The sequence below is a fragment of the Bidens hawaiensis genome, unplaced genomic scaffold, assembly GCF_021521415.1.
Source record: "Bidens hawaiensis isolate Kalapana, Puna unplaced genomic scaffold, B.hawaiensis_p1.1 tig00060081_1, whole genome shotgun sequence".
Lineage (NCBI taxonomy): Eukaryota > Viridiplantae > Streptophyta > Magnoliopsida > Asterales > Asteraceae > Bidens > Bidens hawaiensis.
This window is the reverse complement of record NW_027500829.1, coordinates 12227-27281: the sequence shown is the minus strand read 5'-3', so window position 1 is coordinate 27281 and position 15055 is coordinate 12227. Positions and strand designations below refer to the sequence as shown.

General features: G+C 31.7%; 1 pseudogene across 1 annotated transcript; it reads left to right on the top strand.

Annotated features, from left to right (window-relative positions):
* The first annotated feature begins 7285 nt into the window (after positions 1-7285).
* On the top strand, positions 7286-9304 carry LOC143602913 (small ribosomal subunit protein uS13z/uS13y/uS13x-like; annotated as a pseudogene). The gene is made up of 4 exons (XR_013147945.1): positions 7286-7508; positions 7578-7738; positions 8725-8915; positions 9037-9304. The product of XR_013147945.1 is annotated as a small ribosomal subunit protein uS13z/uS13y/uS13x-like (transcript).
* Positions 9305-15055: the final 5751 nt, after the last annotated feature.

Below are 15055 nucleotides of genomic sequence, written 5' to 3'. Positions count from 1 at the left end.
TGAGTTTGAAGAAGTATGAAAATGATAAAAATGATTGGTATTTTTATGTTTGGGTTTGTGTATGATATGGTGAAAATGGTTTAATTGGTTTGATATTTATATTAATTTTTTATATTATTTTTTTTATTAGCCGTTACCCCCCCCCCCCAAACGGTAACATTATTATTATATTATTATTTTTCAATTCTCTCCGGCGACAATTAAACCCCGCCCCCGCCCCAAATCGCCCACATATCGACCGGGGGGGTGTTTGCGCTCTTCGTCGCCCCATTTCGCCGTAACCCACGTCCACTACATAAAGCCTTAGAGACATGACTTTAACCGAGAAGAAAGTTGAAACCATAGATGCTAAGTAAAAGACAAATTGCAACTAATGGATAGAATAGAAAAAGTTTGGTCAAACAATAGGCCGGGGCTATGACAATATTTAAGTCTTATTTTTTATTACACGCTAAAATAATCCTTAGATGCTTATTTTTAACACTTATTTTTCCATTAAATTCACATATTTACATTTTATATTCGTACTTTATAAATAAAGATATGATCATTTAACTTATGTTAATCCTTCCAAAATTTTTGATAGTATAATAAAACACATATGAGGTAAAGATATTATAAAATGCTATGATATAATATGTTATGACATCATATGATATGTTATATGTGATATGAAATGGTGTTATTTGATATCATATCATATGATATTATATTAGGGATGAGCAAAATCGGTACCGGTATTGAAATCGGTACCGTTGGTACTGAATAGGTACCAAATGTTTGAGTTTCGGGATCAGTACGGTACCGGTATTTCTCGAATTTTTACCTTCGGTACCGGTACCATCCTTGTACCGGTACCGAAACCAATATTTCAATACCGGTACCACGAATTTGCAATTTTCGAGATCGGTATTTTCAGTTTTGAGCTCATCCCTATGTTATATGGTATAATTGATCAATATACAATACGGTATAATTACAATATGGTATGCTAAGGTATTATACAATACTATCCAACATGAACATATGATGTGCCTGTTTGATGTGAAATAATGGAATGAACGAAAGAATGAAATGAACAAAGGAATGTAATAGATATGGAAATGAAATGAATCTTTACTACTCTATTATCTTGTTTGGTTATTGCGTAGGAATGAAATGAATCATCACTTTATTATTATTTTATTATTAAATAGTAAAGTCTTCAAACATAATACTTTTTTTGTCAATTAATAAACGATAATAACTTAATGCGATATAATAATAAAAATATAATAACAATTATAATTTAATATAGTTATATTTTAATAAAATAATAATGATGATGATAAAGTAAAAAAATAATAATAACTATAGGAGTAACAACATCAACAACAACAATAATAATATTTTTGTTAATTCTCCATTCCATTTTAGAAGGTATGAAATAAGAATCACATTTTACTAAGTAATAAAAAATGTTATATATGAAATGAATAACATTCCTTAGGCGAAATGTTTGTGTCGCCCCGCCCCTTATCGTCCCTCCCACCAATAATAGATTGCCACGTCATCATCACCATAACACAAGCAGGCGGCATGTTTGTGTCGCCCCGCCCCTTATCGCCCAGGGGGCGGTGTTCTCGCCCTTGTCGCCTCTTATCGCCCACATTGTAGCCCTACTATACTAGCCTAATATGATATGATAGGTTATGATATACATTAAAGATTTATTATGACATTATATTTTATGATATGATGGATTGAGTTATACTACAAAGTGTTATATATATATATATATATATATAGGTTTAAGTTCAAGAAAGAAATCAAATTATTGCAAAAAATGAAATAAATGGCTTCAACCAATCACAAGTTTTCTTTTTTATTTTTCATTTAATTAATTAGTGGGGTAACTTAGTAAAATTTTCATTTGCTTTATTTGGTAACTATTAAATTTTATAAGATTTACAAATCACATTTTTTTTATGGATTTGTTTATTTTATTCTATTTGTTTATTTAATACTTATCAACCTAAATCATTTTTCCCAACTTCCAGTTGGTTTTGGTTTTTCTTTTTCGTTGGACGATGTCTAATATATATTTAAATAAATTTAAAATAAAGGATCAAATCAATTTTGTTCTTTTAATTAAATGGTAACAAAAACTAAATACACACATTTACACACAAAAGATAATACATGAAAATACAAAAAAAAATCGCATTTCAATTAATAAAAAAATACACGCACACTGAATCAACCTACACAATAATTGTTTCTAATCATCATCTTGTATGTAGCTAAAAGATTGTAAAATGTACAACATATACTCATATTAACATGTCCCTACACAATAAATGTATCCCTACACAACCATTAAACATCATATCTCTACACAACCAAAATACACCTACACAAATTTCTAACAACTTATACGTATTTTGAGAATGAAATTAATATATACCTACACAAACTTCTAACAACCTACATAATTTATACAGATACCTACACAAATTTTTAACAACCTACACAACTATACTTATTTTGAGAACCAAATCCATATATGTTCGAAATAACCTACACAAAAATAACTTTTAACAACCTACACAAAAATTAGTAAAACAGACACACACTTAAGCTAAACCAAATTAATATATATTTACACAAACTTTTAATAGTTTATAAATATTTAAAGAACTAAATTAACAAATGCCTACACATAGTAAATGTATAATCATAACTATATGTGTATCAAAAAAACTATATATCAATATGCATATAATAATTCTTAAACAAATTTGTGTAGGTATATTTTGAATCGGTAAAATTACTTTAGCTCAAGAATAATCCAAAGTCTTAAAAGTCAACGTTGGTTGTTTACACAAACAGAAAAAGGAAACAAAGATAAAAAAAGAAGAAGGAAATAACCCACGAAATCACGTCGATATTTTATAGCCAAAATTAATTAGATGTACAGTTGGGTTATGAATAAATATTAACAAGGAAAATACAAAAATACCCTTTTATCTTATAAACTATTAAAATGAGCAAACTAAAAATTACAACATTGCCATGTTAATTGTAGACCATATATCAAACATAATCAATGGTTATAATTTACTTCTTGCAATAAAACCAATTCTCTCTTTAACAATCCCCTATATATATATATATATATGAGAAGGGTAAGCAGTTATAATTGATTGTTATGTGTCAAGTAGGAACCAAATGAGGAAAGACATGAAGGGAAAAAACACATACTTTCTCTAGTAATTTGCAATGCACATGTTAATTCTCCCATAATATAAAACCTCTATAACTTTTTCGTACGTCATTTTTTTTAAAGTTTCAACCTAATAACAAAGTTTTTTTATCTTTAATATGAGTACGACTTTGTTTTATAAAGAAAATGTTACTGTGTCTTTCTACTTGTCATGGTGTCTCTCCATTTATCATTGTGTCTTTATGCAAATCGTTATGTGTGTGTTTTAATAAAGTGATGGAATTTAAAATTTGTAATAGTGAAATAACACCGTTGTGCAATCATAATATGTAAACATAATAATAAAATAACAACTTTAATATATACATAAAACACAATGATGAATACATATTACATAATAATCTGAAAGATAAAACATAATAGTAAATACATATTACATAATGACGTGAAACTAAAACACAATGGTAAATACATAATACACAATGACCTGAACATAATACAAAATTCGAAATGAAGGGTGATATAAAGTAGGTCTTCATCTTCAGGCATCATATTCATAGTCAGAAGTTCCGGCTCCATATCAAGGATATCGTCACTAGCATCAATATCATCACTAGCATCAATATCATCAAAACCTTGAAACTTTTTTATCCAGGAACTTGTTCAGAAATACCGTAATGAAAGAAAGATATGAGTTTTTCGCTAGGTATTTGACCAAATAAGATCGTCCAGTTCCTATAGAACCTATCACTAAAATAACCCTAAAGAGAGATAAGGCCAAGCGGAGCGAAAAGGGTTTTCCATGTGTCACACCCCGACTTAGAGCCTAGGCGTGTGACCACAAGTTGGTACATGTTTTGTAAATACATCAGAGTTGCGGGTTTTATTTTAGCGGAAGTCTTTAATAAAATATTATTATCTTGAAAACTTATTAAACTCTCTGGTTATAATACCCATTCAATGTTTCAAATACATTTCTTTAGAAAACATAACTCTTTGTAATATTTTGAAATAAAATATCTGAGCCATCACATAGCATCTAATAACTATAACTCCAATCTTCTATTCCTTCTTGCTTGTATGTTCTAACCTTTCTTGTTTCCATGTCACATGGGTGGAAAAATACGTCAACACAAATCCATTGAATAACGCTGACTCTAAAATCTCTTTTCAATACCTTCGTGAAACCAACAATAATACATTTGTGACTACTCATTAGGCGCCCAACTGAATTGGGATCAAATTACCCTAGGTACCATGTACAATTAATTATATACACAATATCATTTCTCTGAACAGTCCCGTAGACCTTCAAAGGCATGTTGATGATATGCATAGCCTCGGGGAAATGCCGAGTCACCATGTATGTTTGGATCCAGACACATGTATACTCTTAATCAGAGTATCCGTTTCTTATTATTGTACACAAAGTTTTTAAGGATTCATAAATCCTATGCAAACATTCAGACTCATTATAAAAGGTTTGGGGCGTATTCACATTTTCTGTTTATAACCAGTTTCTGATACTGATTCCTGTTTTCTGATTTCCTCTTCTTGTTTTGTTACCTCGGACCTATAGTACGAGAATAACCCTTGTATAAATAACTAGATCAGCGATCTAGCTTCAGACCTTTAGTCCGTTTTGTATAGCCTTAACCTTGATAAAAACATTTGTTTATTCAAAACATTTGGACCTTTAGTCCCTTTCTTTATTTACCAATTATAGGCTACGTTTCTTCTTCAGGAAGAAACGTCTATACTGAGTTTCTTATTCAAGAAGAAACATTGATCAAACTATATTATTTGAATATTATATTTCTTAATAATAAAGAAATACTATTTTAACTATAACTTTCGCTTAAGAAAAGTTATATAACTCTTAATCATAATCAAGGTTCGGCTATACTTCCGACTATGGTCTAAGCCATTTATAATAATAATATAATAACTTAGGCAGAACCCCTTACCTCGCACGGGTATTCGGAGTTAGATATTCCTAAGTTTGTACGGGTAGCACTTCTACTCTATGCACGTTTATCGAGACGTTCTTGATTAACTCTTCTTGGCACGCAAATCGAGGCAGTGTGTAGGTGTCGCCGAGTCGTGCACGTACTTCGAGACAGAATGTCGGGTTATTTGGGTGGCACGCACTTCGAGGAAACGTCGGGTAGTTGGCACGGATTACGAGGTTCGGCACGCCAAACAATACTCGGCACGCAAAACGATGTAGAGAGAGTGATTTCTAGAGAGAGAGTGGTTGTGGGTGTGAGGGAATGAGCCGACCCCCTCCTATTTATAGCTGATTTTGGGTCCCATCGCGGTACGCGATGGGACTATTCCCTGACTCCGGCGCGTAGCGCGACGCCTACATTTCTGAGGTTACGCCACGTGTCGCCACGTGGCCTGACACGTCTTGCCACGTGGCCTGACACGTCTTGCCACGTGTCCCATGTGGCCTGACACGTCTTGCCACGTGTCACCAGAGTGTGACACGTGTCCATTAGTCATCACGGCCCATCGCGGTACGCGATGTCCGTCCTCTTGGACTCATCGCGTGAGGACGGACATCGCGTACCGCGATGGTCCCTGAATATTATTTTTCATTTTCAGTACCTTGTCTTTTGTAGCTTGTCACTTATGGTCGGCTCGCGGCGATGCGAGCGTGCGAAGTGCCAAGTGCGCCATCAAAGCGCCACATTGCGCCCAACGCCATTCGCTGTCGCCATCGCCCTCACCCGAGCGCGTCGGGTGCTATGCACCCTCCGCTAGGACCACTTGGTGCATGATATTTATAAAAGAATATTACTATAGAAAATCTCTTTCTTATAAAGAGCTTCCATTTCTTTACAACTTTCCATGTGGGATGGATTCCATCTTTCTTATTTATACCTTAGTGGAATGCTTTCACTTTCTTACATCTTCCAATGTGGGATGAAATTTCTTTCATGTAAGTAAACTTTAACTTAGGAAGTATTTTTATTTCCTTTATTTTTCTCATAATTCCTTATTTAATATTTTCTCATTATTTATCTTGAGATTATTTTTGATCCCTCAACTTTCTTAAGTTGTCAAATTTGGATCAAAATTTTGGGGATGTTACACCATGAGATGGTGTGACTAAAACACAATGATGAGTATAAAAAACACAATGGCGAACAATAGACAAAATGATGAGTATAAAGACACAATGACAAATAAAAGACACAACGACATATGTTTTGATTAGAATTTTATCTTTAATATGAGTACTTATTGAAAAACACAATGACCATAACCTATAACACAATGTAGAAAACTCAATTAAAAAACACAATGACCAACCAATAACACAATGTATAAAAATCCACTATTTTTTTTACAACAATATGTTACTCATATTTAAGATAAAAAAACGTTTGTTTTTATGGTGATTGTTTAAAAAAAATTTATTGTATGAAAAAGTTATGGATGTTTTAAAATGATGAAGGAATTGATATGTACATTGCATATGAAAAGATAAAGTCAACAAATATGAACTATTCCATTAATGTCATTTCTATCATTTTTTTTCTTTTCCAATTAATCACAAAATTTCAAATCTAATATCAAATTTTTTTTGAACAACTTTCAACAGGATGTACCAAACAACCGGATAATTGAAGATGATCTGGATCAATTAGTTAATAGCAAAAACCGGTAAACCAATTCATGAACCACACCAATAGGATGAACCAAACAACCGAATAATTGAACTCACTAGTGTGAAGATTCGTATACCGATCTACTTAATTAGAGAGAGAAAAAAAACGATATCAAAACCAATATACCGGTTCCTGAACCACACCAATTCCAAACCTAAACATGTTTGACCCAAATCGGTTTTCAAACCAACCCAACTCAGACCGACGGTTCTTATGCCAGTCCATAACCTAGTTTTACAACATTGTTTATGAGGAAGAATGTTTGAACCTATCAAATCAATTCGGTTTGAATCAATTCGGTTTGAATTTATTATGACTAATCGCCACCTAGTCAAGACTTTTGCTTATAAACCAGGTTATAGAGCAGACTAGTTTGGGCCCACTAACCGATTTGCAGTCACTTAAAGAAACTGCTTACAATATTCTGGATCGAAAGGCCCAATTGTGAAATCCATCCATATCCATGCCTTCTAATTCAACAAGCCCATTCATCACTAAATTCAAACACTATATAACCCACCAGATCCCAACTGATCTAGAGTTTGCCATCGATTTCAAGCATTTCGTAACATCAGCCGCTTGAACAAGAACAAAAGCAAGAACAAGCTCAAACAGCCGCCATGGTAATTCGTGTTAGTGTGTTCTGTAATATTAATATTAGATTGGTGTTCTAATTTGATCTGGGTTTGCAGAGTCTGGTAGCAAATGAAGACTTTCAGCATATTCTTCGTGTGCAGAACACCAACGTTGATGGGAAGCAGAAGATCATGTTTGCCATGACTTCAATTAAGGGTATTGGTCGTAGGTTCGCGAATATTGTTTGCAAGAAGGCTGACTTTGATATGAACAAGAGGTAGCTTTAGGTTCTTTTAATTGATCTGTTTTATATTTAAGTTTTTCAAATTTTGATTAGTTTAATTGTTGGTTAATTTATGCATTTGTATTAAGGTTTTGGGAGTTGTAAGGTTAGAAATTATAGGGCTTGATGTCACTTTGGTAATTTAAATTTAGGTGTAACTGAGCAGAGCTGACCTCGTCTTGGCTCGAGTTGACTTACATGAGCTTGAGCTTGGCTCGTTTCAAGCTCTTGTTGTAAAGTTTGAGCTTGGTTTGTGAGTAGTTGTTTCGAGCCTCGTTTATAATTCATTAATTAATTTATGTACGTTTTTAAAGAGAATCTTAGACAATTCTAAGCTCAACTCAAGCTCATGTAGTAATTGAATCTAGCCAAAACTTGACTCGAGCTCATGTAGTAATTTAAATTATTCAAAACTTGGCTCGAGCTTGCAAAGGTAAAACATAGAAGTCTAAAATAGGTAAAGTTTTAAAACACACAAGGCTTGAGCTTGGACTTAATATCTAAACGAGCTTTATTTGTGGCTCATGCTTGGAAAAGCTTGGCTTTGAGCTTATTATTTATTTCAATATTGAGTAGCTTGCGAGCAGCTTGGCTTGTTTGTCCCCCTATGAGTGGACGAAGTTTTGTAGTATGATTTAGTTGGGATATAATTTTTAATGTTACAGAGATGTTTATATAGGTTAGAAAGCCTTTATGTACATGACATAGAATCATTATGAAATTTGAAGTTAGTTTACAAGAAACATTTGAATATACATTTTATAAAAATCAAAATTCATGCAATTATTTTTATTTTCATATTAAAAGTTAGGCTAACCAGTATTTTACAGTTTTAAAGCAATATATGATAGGCATTTTAGTTAGAATTTTAATGAAACTAGTGCCATTGGAGGTTTTAATTTATTCTTTGTTTTTTATGGTGGTTACTTATCTAGTAATTTTACATGTGTTTAATTCTTCTTGCAAATTTGAATTTTCAGGGCGGGAGAACTTTCTAGTGCCCTGAGATTGATAATCTGATGACAATCGTTGCTAATCCCCGACAGTTTAAAATCCCAGATTGGTTTCTTAACAGAAAGAAGGATTACAAGGATGGAAAATACTCTCAAGTCACATCTAACGCTCTCGACATGAAACTTAGGGATGATCTTGAAAGATTGAAGAAAATCAGGTTCATATTATTTTCTTCTATTTTATTATTCAATAACTAGAAGTTACACATTACCTTTGATTTTGATTTCTTTTTTATTGCAAAGAACCACATAATAAATTTAAATTTAAATGATTGACAGGAACCACCGAGGTCTTCGACATTACTGGGGTCTGCGAGTCCGTGGACAACACACAAAGACCACTGGTCGTCGTGGTAAGACGGTTGGTGTGTCCAAGAAGCGATAAGCTTGTTTCGCTTTTGTAAAGTTTTTGTTTTTGTCATATCTAGAACGTTTGTTATGCTATGTTTTTGGATGAGTTTCTAGAGTTCTTTAACAAGAGTTTGTGTTAGATGCTTCATATGCTTTCTGATTAAGTGGTAATGTTATTTTGTCTTGTTAAGTCTTATTACTAAAAGGTGGATTATTAAGTAATATAAAATTTTACATAACATAAAAACATTTTTAGTTATATAATATTTAATTTTAGTTGGTAAAATTTGTTGTGCTAAATGAAAAATACAAATTTGTAGTTGATATTTAAATCACAGAGTTTCCCTTAGTCTTGTAATTTTTTGGAAAGCTGGTTTGCTTTCATTTATTTTTTTAATATTTGTTGTAATTGAATGTGATAAAAGAAAATAAAAATTATAATAATAATGGTATAAAAAAATTACTTACTTCGTTTTATTAAAAATGTTCATATTTCATTTATATTTGTCTCATTACAAGTGTTCAATTTCTAAATGTATTAGCCAATTTTCAAGTTTATCTTTAAACACGTATAATAATATTTAAGAAATAAAAAGTACTTCAATCTATCTTAAACTTTTTGTTTTTTAAACTATGACACTTAAAAGATACGTGAAAAGAAAAGAAATATAATGTTTTTTAATGTAATTATAAAAATGAGGATGGTGGACAAGTTAAGGAGATAAATAGTGCTTTTTAGCATAATATAGAATTATAGATATGAGGATGTGGAACGGTTCTGGTAATGCTCTAAGAGTTTGTTTTGTAATTATTTTTTTAAGTCTAACTAGCTGGTTTTTGTTTCTTACTAAGCATATTTAATACATGATTTATAGTCAAAATATAATTGATATATATACTAAAACTAAAATGATTGTGGATAGTTTCTTTGTTCACGTTCTTGAACAGTCAATTATAATATACTAACAAAAACAAAAGCAACATGGCATCGATTATAAGATCCAAAACCATGGATTCTAAAACTGTAGAGCACAAGTTGCAACCATAAAAAACAAATTTATTGTTGTAAAAGACAAGTCATAGAAATTTAAAAACTGGAGTTAACAAAACAAAATCAAAGATTCTCACATTTGTTTGTGGGAGTTCTCATTTCTTAATCCAAAAAATTATCTGGATTTAAAAATACCAGCCAATATAAGAAGTACCTATTATTTGTTTTATATTTGCCAACTCGAACCCTTCAAATAATTCATAACAAGCTTTTATATATACGTGGATGTGATTAATACATAACCAATCTTATATAGAGTAACAAGAAAAGCGAATCAACACTTGTGTTTGGCATATATAATGGCAATTAGAAGATGGTGAGGTAGATGACTATATAATAATATATACCATGGTTGAAGCAAAAGACAAATACGTTATACGGTTATAGTGATCCATTTTATTTGTATCATTTGCTTTAAACGTGACATATAAAATATTATGTAACAACTTGTTTCATCTTTTATCCACTTTTCACTCTATGCACCAAGCACTATGTACGAACGATAAAGTTCTTGCAATTCTATACTTCAAACTAATTATATATTTAGCATAATCTCTTTGTGTATACATTATATATGTTTGTCTTCATCTTTAAAAAAAGTTATCTATTTGATCGAGAAGAATAAAGCGGAAAAATAACGTTAAATATTGTAAATAAACACATGATTTTTTTTGTTTGACGTTAAATAAATAGGGTTTAGTTGTAAAAAAGGCCAAAATTGGGAACTCAAAATTGAACTGCCCCAATAGAAGAAGGGAACAGCTTATATTATTATAGAATTGTACTTTTGTAAGCTTATAGTAAAGTAGGGACAAACACCTATACAAATTCAATTATTGTCCCAAAAAACGACATTAAAATTGTCACCATCTTTTTAATCCTTTTCATGTTAAGTAGTACTTCCAAATTAACTAACACACACACTAATTAAACATGAAGGATTAGAACTTAACAATATTTTATTTTATCACAAAAATATAGAGGTGTTATGTTCTTATTATAAGTAAGGTTAGTGATTTGAATCCCACACGAACATGGAAATCATGTTGAGCAAATGTATCTGAACACGACTCTATTCGTAGGTTGACACGACTCATTTAATCCTCCGTTCACACATTTAGTTCTAAAATTATTAATTTACACAAATAAACTCAAGTGCTGACAACATGGATGCTCTCAAACTACATATCTATTGCGTATTTATTTTTTAACATTAAATTTAGAGATATGTATTGCAGAATTTTGTTCTAATTTTTAAATAAATATACAAATTAGCTCGTGAACCTATTAGCCGTCTAGTTACCCTGAGGCCAACCATATAGCTAAGTGTGTAGTTGGATTCGGCCAAACTCCCAAATTCATTTAAAGCTTACACATTTCATATCAGGTCATGCATTCATACCTTAACACCACTTTAATGAAGTTAGCTGTAATAGTGTCAGACAAGTTCATCTAGGTAAGTATACCCATTGTTTGAAATAATCCAAGTTATAAGTTGGTATAATATTCTTATTACAAAAATGAAATAGATGAAGAGTTGGTTTTTGATTTTCCGTTGAATTGTTGTTTATTGTTAAATTTTCTTAGGGGGTTTAAACATCTTATGAATGGTATTATCTTATGATTAAAGTAATAAAATTAGAGGCTAGGGATTTGTTATCTTATTACAAATTATTCAATATTTGTTAAAAAAAACTAATAACATTAAGCCTTAAGGTATGTTATGGTTTAAATAATACTATACACAGTTTTTTAATTGGCTTAAAATGCTAAATGTTAACACTTATTTTACATTTAACAAATATAATAGTTATATTGTTATAATTAGATCATTCAAAGAAAAATAACATAATAATTAACTAATGTTGCTCCATTTCATCACTGATTGCAATTTACAAAGGACTGAAAATGACTTTACGTACCATCATATTTAAGAAGTGTTATGTTTCAATATTGCAAAACAAAAGGTAGAAAAAAAACCCCCAACATTTACCTTAAAAATATACGAGGCTTGGATCAAATACAAATGACTTTTATTATTAAAAACATACAAATAACTAAAGTAATTATGTTAACATAAGTAATTATTATTATTATGCTATAACTTTTAAACTATAGTAATTATTATTACACTAGTAGTTTAAAAAGAAATTATTATAGTATATTATTTTTTATAGAATAAACTGCGGTTTTCGTCCATGTGGTTTGTCTAAATATGCGGTTTTAGTCCAATAGTTTTAAATTTGCGATTTCCGTCCCTGTGGTTTCATTCACTTGTAATTAAACCCGAATTCATTAACCCCGTTAAGTCAGATTGTTAAACCCATCAGTTTACCCTTCACGTGAGGGGCAGTTTTGTCCTTTTTCCCCCAAATACACCCAGCCCCTCACGTTTGGGGGCTTGCGAATTACGACTGGGGTTTATTTGGGGAGAAAAAGGAAAAAAAAAATGCCCATCACGTGAATGGCACGCTGATGGGTTTAACAACCAGACTTAACGGGGTTAATGAATTTGGGTTTAATTGCAAGTGAAATGAAACCACAGGGACGGAAATCGCAAATTTAAAACTATTGGACTAAAACCGCATATTTGAAAAAACCACAGGGACAAAAACCACAGTTCACTCTTTTTTATAACATAAATACTGTAGTTTAAATTGTAATTACTCTAGTTACTTTTATGTTTAGTATGCTACATTTATTTGTATCTAATCACATCCAAAATATGTGTACTGGTTAAATTAGTAATGCATGAATATTTAATACACCTTATAATGGAATAGATGAGAGAATGGAATGAACATGACAATGAAATGGATAAAGGAATGAAATAGATCATTGGCATTCCATTGTCATGTTTGTTTACCATGTAAGAATAGAATGATTAATCACTTTATTATAATAATTATTATTATTAGTAATAATAATAAAATTAATAAATAATTTTAATAATAATATGAATACTCGTAATAACTAAGTTTTGGACCCTCGTGCTGCAACGGGATCTTTATACTAAATAAAAATAATCGTAACAATGTTGAATCACGTATGCACGTTGTGAAATGTTAACTCGTCAAATTTTAAAAAAATAACTAATATTAATGGTGTAGTAATAGTTCTAATATAATAATAGTTATCTTACAAAACAATAATGAATAGTTATATAATAATAATATAATTAATAACTATAATTGGAAAATAATAATAACAATAATATCATTATAATTATATAATACTAATAATGATTGTTGGCTCTTTTGACTTTTTCACTCTTTGAAGGAATGCAAAAAGGGAAAATTCCCATAATAACCCATTTAAATAATGTGTTTCTAAGATTATCCCTAATAATTCAAGCTTCCAACTTTGTCCCTTTGTTATCTCGTCGTCGACGACATGATAGCGAATACCGACGACATGATAGCGAACACTGACGATGCGTTACTGAAACAAATAGGATAACGACACGTGGTCGGAATAGGTCGTCGACGATGCGTTAGTGAATAACGCATCGCTGCTACCCTACGTTAGCAACATAACGCATCGCTGCTACCCTATGTTACGTATAACATAGGGTTGACGATGCGTTATGTTGCTAACGTAGTGTAGCGGCGATGCGTTATGTTGTTGCTACCTTGTTATGACAACACAAGGTTTCCACGATGCGTTAGTGATAACGCATCGCCGCTACCCTACGTTAGCAACATAACGCATCGCCGCTACCCTAATTCCGGCTACGTGTCGTTATCCTATTTGTTTCGGTAACGCATCGTTGGTGTTCGCTATCATGTCGTCGGTGTTCGCTATCATGTAGTCGGCGACGAGATACCAAAGGGATAAAATTGGAAACTTAAATTATGGGGGATAAACTTGAAAACACTAACTATAATTGGGCTATTTTGGGAATTTCCCCATGAAAAAAAACACTCATACCCAAAAGAATGAAAATCCTAAAAAAAAAGTGTTTCATTTCTTGTGGAATGATCTATTCCATTCATGCATGGTAACCAAACAAACTGTTTTTCATTCATATGAAATGACTCATTACATTCCACCTTCCATTCCTCTATAACAAACGCTGCCTAAGAGTGTTAGCAAAGATTTAAGCTTAGGAAAGTTTTTTTAAGACCGAGGGTTGGAGGCTCAACCTGGAAGTCACCCTATGCCACAGAAGCAATATAGGCGCCAACTACCGTTACACCCAAAATGGTAACATGCGTCGCCCACCCTTCTTGTCAAAGCAATGGCGCCCAAGAGGGCTCAAAAAGGTGGGGCCACCCCATTTCAACCAAACTTTTTTTCTTAATATATAGTTAAACCACAACGCGTTTATTAAAGCATGAGCTTATGGCGGCAAGTCCGACCCAATGGGAGGGCGAAGGAACCAGATCCACACTTTCCTGAGAGATCCATAAATCATAATCGTTAAAGATATATTTATATTCTATATATAATTTTGTTTTTACACAAATCCTACAAAATGACTATTTGGTTAAATGAAAAATGTTTTAGAGTATGGAAACAAGGATTATGGGTTCAATTCTTACAAATTAGAGTTTTTCTTATTTTTATTTGTGTTTTATATTAGTCATTTTAGTAACATGTTTATTATTATTTATTTGTTTTAGATTTTTTAAAGACAACCTTATTTTAAAATTATCAATCTATCTATTACATATTTATAAGAACTCGATTTTAGGTCCTGTTATTTTACTCGTATCATGCACCAAAATAGAATGGGGTTCTCAAATACGGCTATGTGTGGGGCTATGTGGGGTTCTCAAATACGGCTATGTGTGGGGCTATGTGTGGCGATGACGCTTTAACCATCCAAACAATGAATTTAAATAAATTTATTTCAGAAAACATTTTTCAAACGCAAAATAATTACAAAATAAT